We start from the raw sequence: 10,956 nt of genomic DNA on the forward strand, positions 1-10,956 counted from the left end.
TTTTTAATTGCCATTTTTCATTCGATGGACTTGAAAGTTGAACAGGAGGTCAAAAGGTTAAAAAAAGGTAATTTTTGAGGTCAAAAGGTCAATTCAAGGTCAAAGTTCTAAAATCATTTTTCATCTGATGAATTGTCAGTTTTCATCCTATTAACTTGAACATTAAACAGCAATTGCGTAGTGCATCACTGAATTGGCGAAAGCAACTATTTTTAAGGTAAGAGGTCAAAGATTAACTCAAGGTCAACTTTTTAAAATCAATTTTCATCTGAAAAATAATAATTTTTCATCTGATTGACCTGAGTTTTGATTAAGATCGTCAATTTTAATCTTAATGAAATGGACAATTTAATGTATCTACGGCATCTACTTACCCTCGCCAAAGGAGAGAGTATTGCATTTGGGTCCGTTTGTTTGTTTGTTGTACGCCGCTCCTTCCCAATTCCATATCCAGGTGATGCATGACGCCATTGCTGGGCACTGAAGGAAGGAGTACTCAGTTTTCACTCCATTTGTTTGTTTTCTTGTGACTTACAAAATCGAAAGATTTCGTAAGTATATTGATGACTTCCGTTTCTGTTTGTTTGTTTGTGTGTTTGTTTGTCACTTACAAAATCTAAAGATTTCGCAAGTATATTGATGACTTCCGTTTCTGTTTGTTTGTTTGTTTGTTTGTAGGCACGATAACTCGAGAATGGAAGAAGCTACCAATGTCAAATTACACCACGTGATTCAGGAGGGTGATGGCTAGTGCTGATTAGATTTTGCTCAAAATCGGTCAAAGGTCAAGGTCACAGTGAGGTCAAATATTTGATTTTTGATGGTTTGGTACAGATAACTCGAGAACGGAAGAAGCTACCAATCTCAAATTACATCACGTGATTCAGGAGGGTGATGGCTAGTGCTGATTAGATTTTGGTCAAAATCGGTCAAAGGTCAAGGTCACAGTGGGGTCAAAAATTCAATTTTTGATGGTTTGGTACAGAATCATGGTAGAAACTTGTGGTTTGCGTCGCAACCTTCTCCAGAGACAGCTTTTATGAGACAAAGTCAGAGGTCAAGTTGACGATTTCGTAAGTACCAGTCTATGACTGCTTGTTTGTTTGTTTGTCTGCACAGAACTTTTTCTCCACAACCACTTGTCAGATTGAGACGAAATTGTCACCAAAAGTGTGACTACTCATGTAGAATGTTTCAATGATAATTATCACGTCATAGTTCATGTGGTGTGGCAGCCATATTGGAAACACGGAAAAAACTTTGGACCTCTGTATCTCTGAAACCGCACTAAGGAAAAAATTTAAACTTGGCACATAGCAAGTACTAATCATGGGGAGTAAGTGTGGTTTTTTATGACGTCATAGGTGCCTTTGTTAGCCTGGTGTTGGCTTAGTGGTTAGGGTGGCGGCTTGGGATCCCAGTGTCCTGAGTTCAAGTCCCGTTGGCTGCTGAATTAACACCAGGGGGTTGACTCAGCCTGTCATCCTTCCGAGGTCGGCGAAATGAGTGCCAGTGTACTGGTCCCGGTGTATGCCCCGGTTAGAATAGGTGTACCATATCCCTGTGTGTCGTAAGAGGCGACCAGGGTTGGCGTCAGGAAGGGCATCCGGCCATAAAACATTGCCTCAAGAAAAAGCCAAACCCCTGCACAGCAGGGAAAAATGGCTGTAAAAACGGTCATATATAGGTGCCTTTGTTATGACATCATTGCATAAGTGGAATGCAACATCTGATCAGTATAAAAATTTTGAGGGTCTTCTCGGGTTAAAATGGTCCACAAAAATAAATTTTGGACAAGGAAATCAGACACAGGTGAAGGCCATTAAGCCCATCTTGCCTGCATGAACACCACACTAAGTTATCAACACAGGATCCAAAGAAGAAAATGCAATTATTTATTTATTTATTTTTAATCTATGTATTTTAAATTTTTGTAGTTTTTGTGCATGTATATTTTTTTATATATATATATATATATATATATATATTTATTTATTTATTTTACTTCTTCCTCTCAGGGAAGGGGGCATGGGCTTGGTTAAAAACACACATCAACCACACAACCCCCCTTGACAAGACCCCCACCAACAGCACTCTGTTCACATGCACACAATCACCCACCAATGCTCAAACTATCCCAAAGTCCTGTCAACATCCCCATACCCCTCTATCTCCACAATTTCCAGGTACCTATCGAATTGCAATTTAAACTTATCAACTGTTTCTGCTGCCACTATCTTACCAGGGAGACCATTTCATGCATTAACTACTCTCTGAGTTAAAGTCCCCTGCCTTACTACCATCTTAACTCTCCTCTTCTTTACTTTCAGGTGATGGCCCCTGGTCCTATCACTGTCTACTCTGTTAGATAAAATAAGTGGGAGATGAATTATTCATCAGGTCAGGTATGGGAGCATGCGCCGGTGCAGCGCCTTTATATCTATACCTTTCATTATCTGAAACATCTCTATCCTATCTCCTCGTAACCGCCTCCTTTTTAGTGTAGAAAGCCCTGTCTCTTTCAGCCGCTCCTCATAGCTGAGTCTAGCTAGGCCCGGAATCAATCGAGTAGCCCAATGCTGAACCCTCTCTATGGCATCTATGTCCTTCCGGAACCGTGGTGACCAAAACTGCACACAATATTCTAGATGTGGTCCTCACTAAATTCCTGTTCAATGATAACACTACCTCTTTTGATTTGTAAATGATCCCCCTCTGAATATAACCTAAAACCCTATTTGCTTTACCAATAGCTGCCTGGCACTGTGCTGCCTGCTTACCTCCCATATCTATTACCACCCTCAGATCCTTCTCCTGTGTGACACGCTCCAAAATTACCCCTTGCATCATGTGATCTCTATTTTCATTGTTCTTCCCCATCCCCAACACTTTACACTTGCTCAGGTTTAATTGCGTCAGCCAATATTTTGCCCAATCTATGCAAGTATCAATACTTTCCTGTATCTGATCACCACCCCCTCTGCTATCCACCTTGCCTCCAAGCTTTCTGTCATCTGCAAATTTGGAAAGCTTACTCTTCACACCACTATCGAAATCGTTGATGTAAATAATAAATAGTAATGGTCTGAGTACTGATCCCTGAGGTATCCCGCTACTTACATCCTCCCAGCAAGACAGCCCCCCACTCACAGCCACTCTTTGCTTCCAGCCACTAAGCCAGTATACAATCCAATTGACTACCTGACCAGCCACTCCACAAGCCCTCACTTTGGCTAACAACCTCCGATGTACCTTATCAAATGCCTTCTTAAGTCTAGATATACAATGTCCACTGCCATTCCCTCATCCACCCAATCAGACACTGCTTCATAGAACTCTAAAAGATTTGTTCGACAGGAACTACCTTTGGTAAACCCATGCTGACTTCCTTGAATTAGTTTGTATTGTTTAAATGGTTCCTCATCTGGTCCTTAATTAATGTCTCCAACACCTTCCCCACAAATGAAGTCAACCAAACAGGTCTATAGTTTCCCAATTCTTCTCTGGATCCTTTCATAAATAATGGTATTACATCAAGTTGGTATTTTGATGACGTCATTGGTCACGTGATGCAGCAGCCATGTATATATATATATATATATATATATATATATATATATATATATATATATATATATATATATATATATATATATATGTCTTTTTTTAAGTTTAAAAATCTCTGAAATAGCTGAACAGATCGAGGCGAAACTTTGCACATATGACCGCCTATCCATAAGAAACAAAATTTTCACACATATGATGTCATTAGTCATTTGGCTTTGACAGCCATATTGGATTTACCCTGAAACATATAAAAATCTTCTTCTCCAGAACAGCTGGACAGATCGAGGGGAAACTTCACACAAATGTTCCCCAAAGCATGTGTGTTCACGTTTGTTGAGGAATGAGTGATAGGTCACATGGTTTGATAGCCATATTGGATTTAAGAAAATATATTAAATAATGTTTTCTCTGGAACCAATTAATCAATCGACGTGAAACTTCACAATTATGATACGTAGTGATGTGGAATATTGGTTTTAAATTTCAACTTTATCGGATGCATGGTCTGGCAGCCAGAATTATTTAATTTTTGATCTGGGTTCTTTTTTTTTGTACTAAGGCTCACTTGGCTGTTCCTGGATATGTTTGAGGGTAGAGGAGTAGCAGCTGAAATGTGAATCCTATCCAGGTTCCTTCTGATGACTCCATTGCAGGACTGTATCTATTTGGTCTTCCATTCGATTTGATTTGAATTTAATTCTTTTTTATCCCATTCTGAATTCAAATGAATAATAAAAAAACGTCGTGGGTCAGGGTCTGGTGTCTGATAAAAGCGGTGTTGCATCAAGGCAGGATGTCTTGGTACCCGTTCATCACTGCCAGCAGTTACAAAGTGGCAGTTCTAATTGTCTCTTATTAATTACGTAACACACCAGTACACAAACACCACACAAAACAAGTCCTGGCGAGGGTCTGCAATCTCTGATTACTCTTTTTCTTGTTTTTAATTGGGGTTGGGGGTGGATTTTGCAAGTTTTGTGCAAATAACGATGTGTATCTTGTTTGTTTGTCTGTGAGCAGAATATCTCAAAAAGTTATTAACGGATTCAGATGAAACCTGGTGGACAGGTTGGATGTTTGTTCAGGACAAATTGATTCGATTTTGTTAAAGATCAAGATCCAGAGAGTGGAATTTTAAAAGTGATTTATTCACCATTGAGATATCGGCCCAAAATAATATACAGCATAATTTCTCAAAAAGTTGTGGACGGATTCAAATGAAACTTGGTGGGTGAGTTGGGTGGGTGACGAGAACAAGCCGATCAAATTTTGGTTATGGTCCAGATGCAGATCTGGCCTATCAGTATGATACAAAATGTAAACTGTTCAACTTGGTGAAGGTATGCATTCCACTAACTGTTACTCTCGTTTAAAAAAAACTGCATGGGAAATTGGTGGAATTAGGACATGTGATCACACTATTGTGAAGCCATATGTTGCATCTTTACCTCTGCCACCAAAGGTGAAGGAGGTTATGTTTTCACCCTTTTTAAAAATGTTTTATGTTCAAATTCAGACTCTGTCTGTCTGTTTGTTTGTTTGTTTGTCTGTCTGTCTGTCTATTTATGTGCAGGATATCTCAAAAAGTTTTGGACGGATTTGGATGAAACTTGGTGGATATGGTGGGTGTGTGACAAGGAAGAATTATTCAATTTTGGTGAAGATCCGAATCCAGATCCGGATCTGATCATTTTTTTTAAAAGTGATTCTTCACCATTCAGAGATGGGGCTAAACTAAGATATAAAGCACAATATCTCAAAAAGTTATGGATGGATTTAGATGAAACTTGGACAGCTTAGTTGTGTGACCATGACAAATTCATTTGATTTTGGTGAAGATCCAAATCCGGATCTGGATACGAGAATTATTTAATTCTTGAGTGATTCTTCACCATTGAGAGAAAGTGAAAAAAATGATATCTTGCACAATATTTCAAAAATGTATCGGACCCGATATGTTCTCGTGGATCAGGCATTACGTGGCAGAAGTGTGCGCTCTACTGAGTGTCCTTCTAGTTTGTACTGAATTAACAATTGAATAATGCCTTGTATAAATGTTTTGCTCATTGACATTTTGTACAGGCCTTTGAAAAGACATTTTATATTGGTCTGGCAGGCGAACAATATGCCTGACAGCATTTGATGAATGTGGCATTGACATGAATAGGCCCGTGCTGGCTTGCTGGACACCACTCAGGACTTATTAGCTTTGTGGCCTTTTTAAAGCTTATTTTCCAAATTCATCTTCACAGCTGGAATTGTTGCATGCAAATGAGTTATTGATACTCAAAATCATCAAAAAGCGTTGTAATGGAGCTGCAGAGACTTGGATTTGAAAAGTGAGCAGCTTGTTCTCCCAAATTTTAGCGATATTTGACACATTCAGACAGAGTTTGTTTTCACTTTCAGAATTATGCCACGACGCACTCAGTACTATCCCAACATGAAATGTCTCTTCTTGTGTGAATCTATTACGAAGGTGTTTGTTTTAGATTCACATATGTACTGTGTTCAATGAGCATGCTTTGAAGAACGTAAACTGGAGCAATGATTGTACAAGTGTGAGTGAGTATGCGTGCACACGTTGCTTGTGGAAGAGTTGAAGTAATGGTATGGAGTGAACCTTGGTCGATTAAACTCACAAACCTGCAATTTTGATAGTGCAAAATATATGTATGTGCACATATATATATATATATATATATATATATATATATATATATATATGTATATATGCACACACACACACAAATATATGTATATATGCACTACCAGTCAAAAGTTTTAGAACACCCCATTTTTCCAGCTTTGACTGAAATTTAAGCAGTTTCATGTTTCAATGTACTCTGAAATTAAAGCATAGAACAAATAAACAATTGCAGATAAAAAAGAAATCATGCATTCGTTTTGTTGAACGAAATTTAATCGAAATTTTTGACTCATCAAAGTTGCCACCTTTTGCAGATATAACAGCCGAACATACGCGTGACATTCTTTCTACAATGGAAATCAAATATTGTTCAGAAAGTTCTTCCCAACACTGTTGCAGAATTTCCCACAAATGTGTTGCACCTGCAGGTTGCTTTACTTTTCACCCTTCTGTCCAGTTCATCCCAAACCAGCTCGATGGGGTTTAAGTCTGGAGACTGTGCTGGCCATTCCAAGATTTGAAGCCGACCATCTTGTTCTTCTCTTCTAAGGTAGTTCTGACATAGCCTGGAGGTATGTTTTGGGTCGTTATCTTGCTGTAGGATAAACCCCTGACCAACTAGGCATAGACCATAGGTATTGCATGGCGCTGCAAAATGCTGTGGTAGCCCTTTTGGTTCTGGGTGCCAGTCACTCTGTGCAAGTCGCCGATTCTGGATCCAGCAAAAGAGCCCCAGATCATCACTCTTCCTCCTCCATGTTTGACAGTTGGTGTCACACACTGAGGAACCATCCTTTCACCTACTCGACGGCGTACAAAAACCCTGCATGATGAACCGAAGATTTCAAATTTTGATTCATCGGTCCATAAGATCCTCTTCCGGTTTTCAGTAGTCCACTGGCGGTGATTCATGGCCCAGGCAAGCCTCTTTTTCTTATTTTGCCATCTTAGCAATGGCTTTCTTATTGCCACTCAACCTATCAAACCTGCAGCTCAAAGTCTTCTCTTCATAGTTGAAACTGAGACTTCCTTACTTCGACCAGTGTTAAGCTGTGCTTGAAGCTGCTGTCCTGTGAGCCGCCCATCACGCAAGCTGTTGACTCTCAGAAAATTGACTTCTGATTGTGTTGCGGCTTTGGGTCTGCCAGACCTCTTCCTGTCAGTTTCCTCCAATTTCCAAGTGCCTTTTGATGATGCAGGAAACTGTACTCACTGACACCTTGGCTTTCTTTGCAATTTTTCTGAAGGAAAGACCTACACTTTGAAGGATTAAATTGGTCTGTCTGTCTTCCTTTGTTCATTGTCTTTTTCTCACCATTATAATAGGAATATACTACTTCCTGCAGTGCAATATTGTCCAAATAATGCTTCAGAGGGTGTCGCAACACAGTCTGTTCCAACACTGCTTTTATACAGACAGAGGGATTGTAACTAATCAACAAAAGTTGGGACACCTGAAGGAATTGTTTGCATCAACTTTCAAGGCTTACTTTACTTCCATTGCTGCAGAACAGCTGCAGTTGCTGACCCATTACTTGTTCCCTGAAAAGGGCCTTTTTAACAACTCTGAAATTTACATTATTTTTCAGTTTTTGGGAACCTAAACTTGTTTTTTTAACCTCTGGCAGTTTACCACTTAGCTTTGTACCATTTCAGGTTATTCACTGGATTTGAACTGCTTAAATTTCAGTAAAACCTGGAAAAATGGGGCTGTTTTAAAACTTTTGACTGGTTGTGTGTATATATATATATATATATATATATATATATATATATATATATATATATATATATATATATATGCATGCACACACATACACATAAATATATATATATATATATATGTATATGCTAGTTTGAGCAAAAAAGCGAGAGCAGACCCGGTCTCCCTTTTTTGATCAAATTAGCGGAGTCGGTCGAGTTTTTACTTTTGGTTGGAAGCGCCTTCTGCTTTACAAAAAACATGCATACATCTATGTATATATATGTACATATACATAAATATGTGTACATATACACACTGATGAGCCAAAACATTATGACCACTGACAGGTGAAGTGAATAACATTGATTATCTTGTTACAATGGCACCTGTCAAGGGGTGGGATATATTCGGCAGCAAGTGAACAGTCAGTTCTTGAAGTTGATGTGTTGGAAGCAGGAGAAATGGGCAGGAGTAAAGACCTGAGCAACTTTGACAAGGGCCAAATTGTTATGGCCAGACAACTGGGTCAGAGCATCTCTGAAACGGTAAGGCTTGTTGGGTGCTTCCGGTCAGCAGTGGTGAGTACCTACCAACAGTGGTCCGAGGAGGGACAAACCACAAACTGGCGACAGGGTGTTGGGCGCCCAAGGCTCATCGATGCGCGAGGGCAACGAAGGCTATCCCGTCTGGTCCGAACCGACAGAAGGTCTACTGTGGCACAAGTCACAGAAAATTGTAATGGTGGTCACAGGAAGAATGTGTCAATCCACAGTGTATCGCACCCTGCTGCGTATGGGGCTGCGTAGCCGCAGACAGGTCAGAGTGCCCATGACCCCTGTCCACCGTCGAAAGCACCTAAAATGGGCATGCAAGCATCAGAACTGGAACTTGCAGCAGTGGAAGAAGGTCGCCTGGTCCGGTGCGTCCCGTTTTCTTTTACATCACATGGATGGCCATGTATGTGTGCGCCGTTTTCCTGGGGGGAGTGATGGCACCAAGATGCACTGTGGGAAGACGACAAGCCGGTGGAGGGAGTGTGATGCTCTGGGCAATGTTCTGCTGGGAAAACCTGGGTCCGGCCATTCATGTGGACGTCATGTATGACATGTATCACCGACCTAAACATCGTTGCGGACCAGGTACACCCCTTCATGCCAATGGTATTCCCTGATGGCAATGGCCTTTTCAGCAGGACAATGCGCCCTGCCACACTGCACACATTGTTCGGGAATGGTTTGAGGAACATGATGAAGTATTCACGGTATTGCCCTGGCCTCCAAATTCTCCATATCTCAATCTGATTGAGCATCTGTGGGATGTTCTGGACTGGTAAGTCCAATCCACGTCGGCTCCACCTCACAATTTACAGGATTTGAAGGATCTGCTGCTAATGTTTTGGTGCCAGATACCACAGGACACCTTCAGGGGTCTTGTGGAGTCCATGCCTCGGCGAGTCGGCGCTGTTTTGGCTGCACACGGAGGACCAACAGCATATTAGGCAGATTGTCATAATGTTTTGGCTCATCAGTGTATATGTGTATATATATATATATATATATATATATATATATATATATATATATATATATATATATATATATACACACACACACACACACACACACACACACACACACACACACACACACACACACACACACACACACACACACACACACACACACACACACACACACACACACACACACACACACACACACACGCACAAGATGTCCCCAAAAAAATGTACACTCATTAAATGATAATAAATGCATTGTTTATTGATTTAGAAACAAGATTAATGGTTAAATGGATAAATGCATGTTTACAAATGTTCAAACTGATGACCATCACGTTCCAAACACAGCCGATAACGCGGACCAATGGATTCAACAGCGTTACGAATCATTTCATTTGAAACTGCAAGACATTAACTTTCAATTTCCTTTTTCAGCTCATCGACTGTTGCTGGTTTTGAGCTGTAAACCTTATCTTTGAGATATCCCCATAAAAAGAAGTCCATTGGAGTGAGGTCTGGGGAACGCGCAGGGAATTCAACACAACCTCTTCGCCCAATCCATCTGTTCGGAAAAGTTGCTTCGAGATAGGCCCTTACATCACGGTGGTAGTGAGGAGGTGCTCCATATTGCTGAAAGTAAATCTCTTCCTCACCAAATATCTCTTCGACACCTGGACCGACGGATTCCTGCAGCAAGTTGAAGTAAACATCCCCAGTGACAGTTTGGTCAAAAAAGAAATGCCCTAGGATGCCCAATGTTGATATCCCACACCACACAGTAATCCCTGGTAAGTTTAAATGGTGTTCCATAGTAACATGCGGATTTTCAGGAGCCCAGTACATGCAATTGTGTTGGTTAATTGAGCCATTTAACTTGAAGCTGGCCTCATCGCTCCAAACAATTTTGGATGGAAATGCTGCATCTTCTTCGCATTTGCCCAGGTACCACTCACAAAATTCAGCTCTCCAGTCAGGATCGTCTTCATTTAGAGCGTGGATTCATTTTGGAATGCAACTTTTCCAATTAATTCGCTTCAAAATGCGATGGGCACTTGATTATGGGATTCCTCTCTCATGAGCCATTTGTCGTACAGATTTCCGTGGGGATCGGTGGAGGGTTTCCAGCAATTGATTTTCCTTTATGGGGGTGGTTGATGACCATGGTCTTCCTGAACGCTCCTTATGGACGTCATGCATAGTTCCATCTGTTTCAAACTTATCTCGGATGCGATCAATGGTGCGTTGCGTTGGTGGAATTTTGTGAAAATGTCTTCTAAAATGTCTTTGCACTTCCATGATGTTTTCGTGCTTCCAGTAGCACTTTATGATAAATTTTCTTTCTTCAAAAGCTTGTCGTACTTCTGCCATTATTATGGTATCTAAAACAAAAATCCTGAAAATCACATTGTATGATTTTTAAATAATTAATTTGCATTTTATTGCATGAAATAAGTACTTGATACTTCAGAAAAACAGATCAAAACAAATTTGATTTGAAAAGACATGAAAAATTCA

At 40.3% G+C, this 10,956-nt stretch overlaps 1 protein-coding gene and 1 long non-coding RNA gene across 3 annotated transcripts in view; one reads left to right on the forward strand and one right to left on the reverse strand.

The window, feature by feature from the left end:
* PIP4K2B (phosphatidylinositol-5-phosphate 4-kinase type 2 beta) overlaps positions 1–10,956 on the forward strand; it is a 243,659-nt gene that overhangs the window by 150,778 nt on the left and 81,925 nt on the right. The window lies entirely within an intron of this gene.
* LOC147030980 (uncharacterized) overlaps positions 9,683–10,956 on the reverse strand; it is a 45,273-nt gene continuing 43,999 nt past the window's right edge. The window contains exon 2 of the long non-coding RNA XR_015056607.1: positions 9,683–10,820. This is a non-coding gene — a long non-coding RNA (uncharacterized LOC147030980). The remainder of the gene's footprint in view (positions 10,821–10,956) is intronic.

Source organism: Eptatretus burgeri, chromosome 3 (genome assembly GCF_056783735.1).
Source record: "Eptatretus burgeri isolate ZD-2024b chromosome 3, Ebu_testis_v1, whole genome shotgun sequence".
NCBI lineage: Eukaryota > Metazoa > Chordata > Myxini > Myxiniformes > Myxinidae > Eptatretus > Eptatretus burgeri.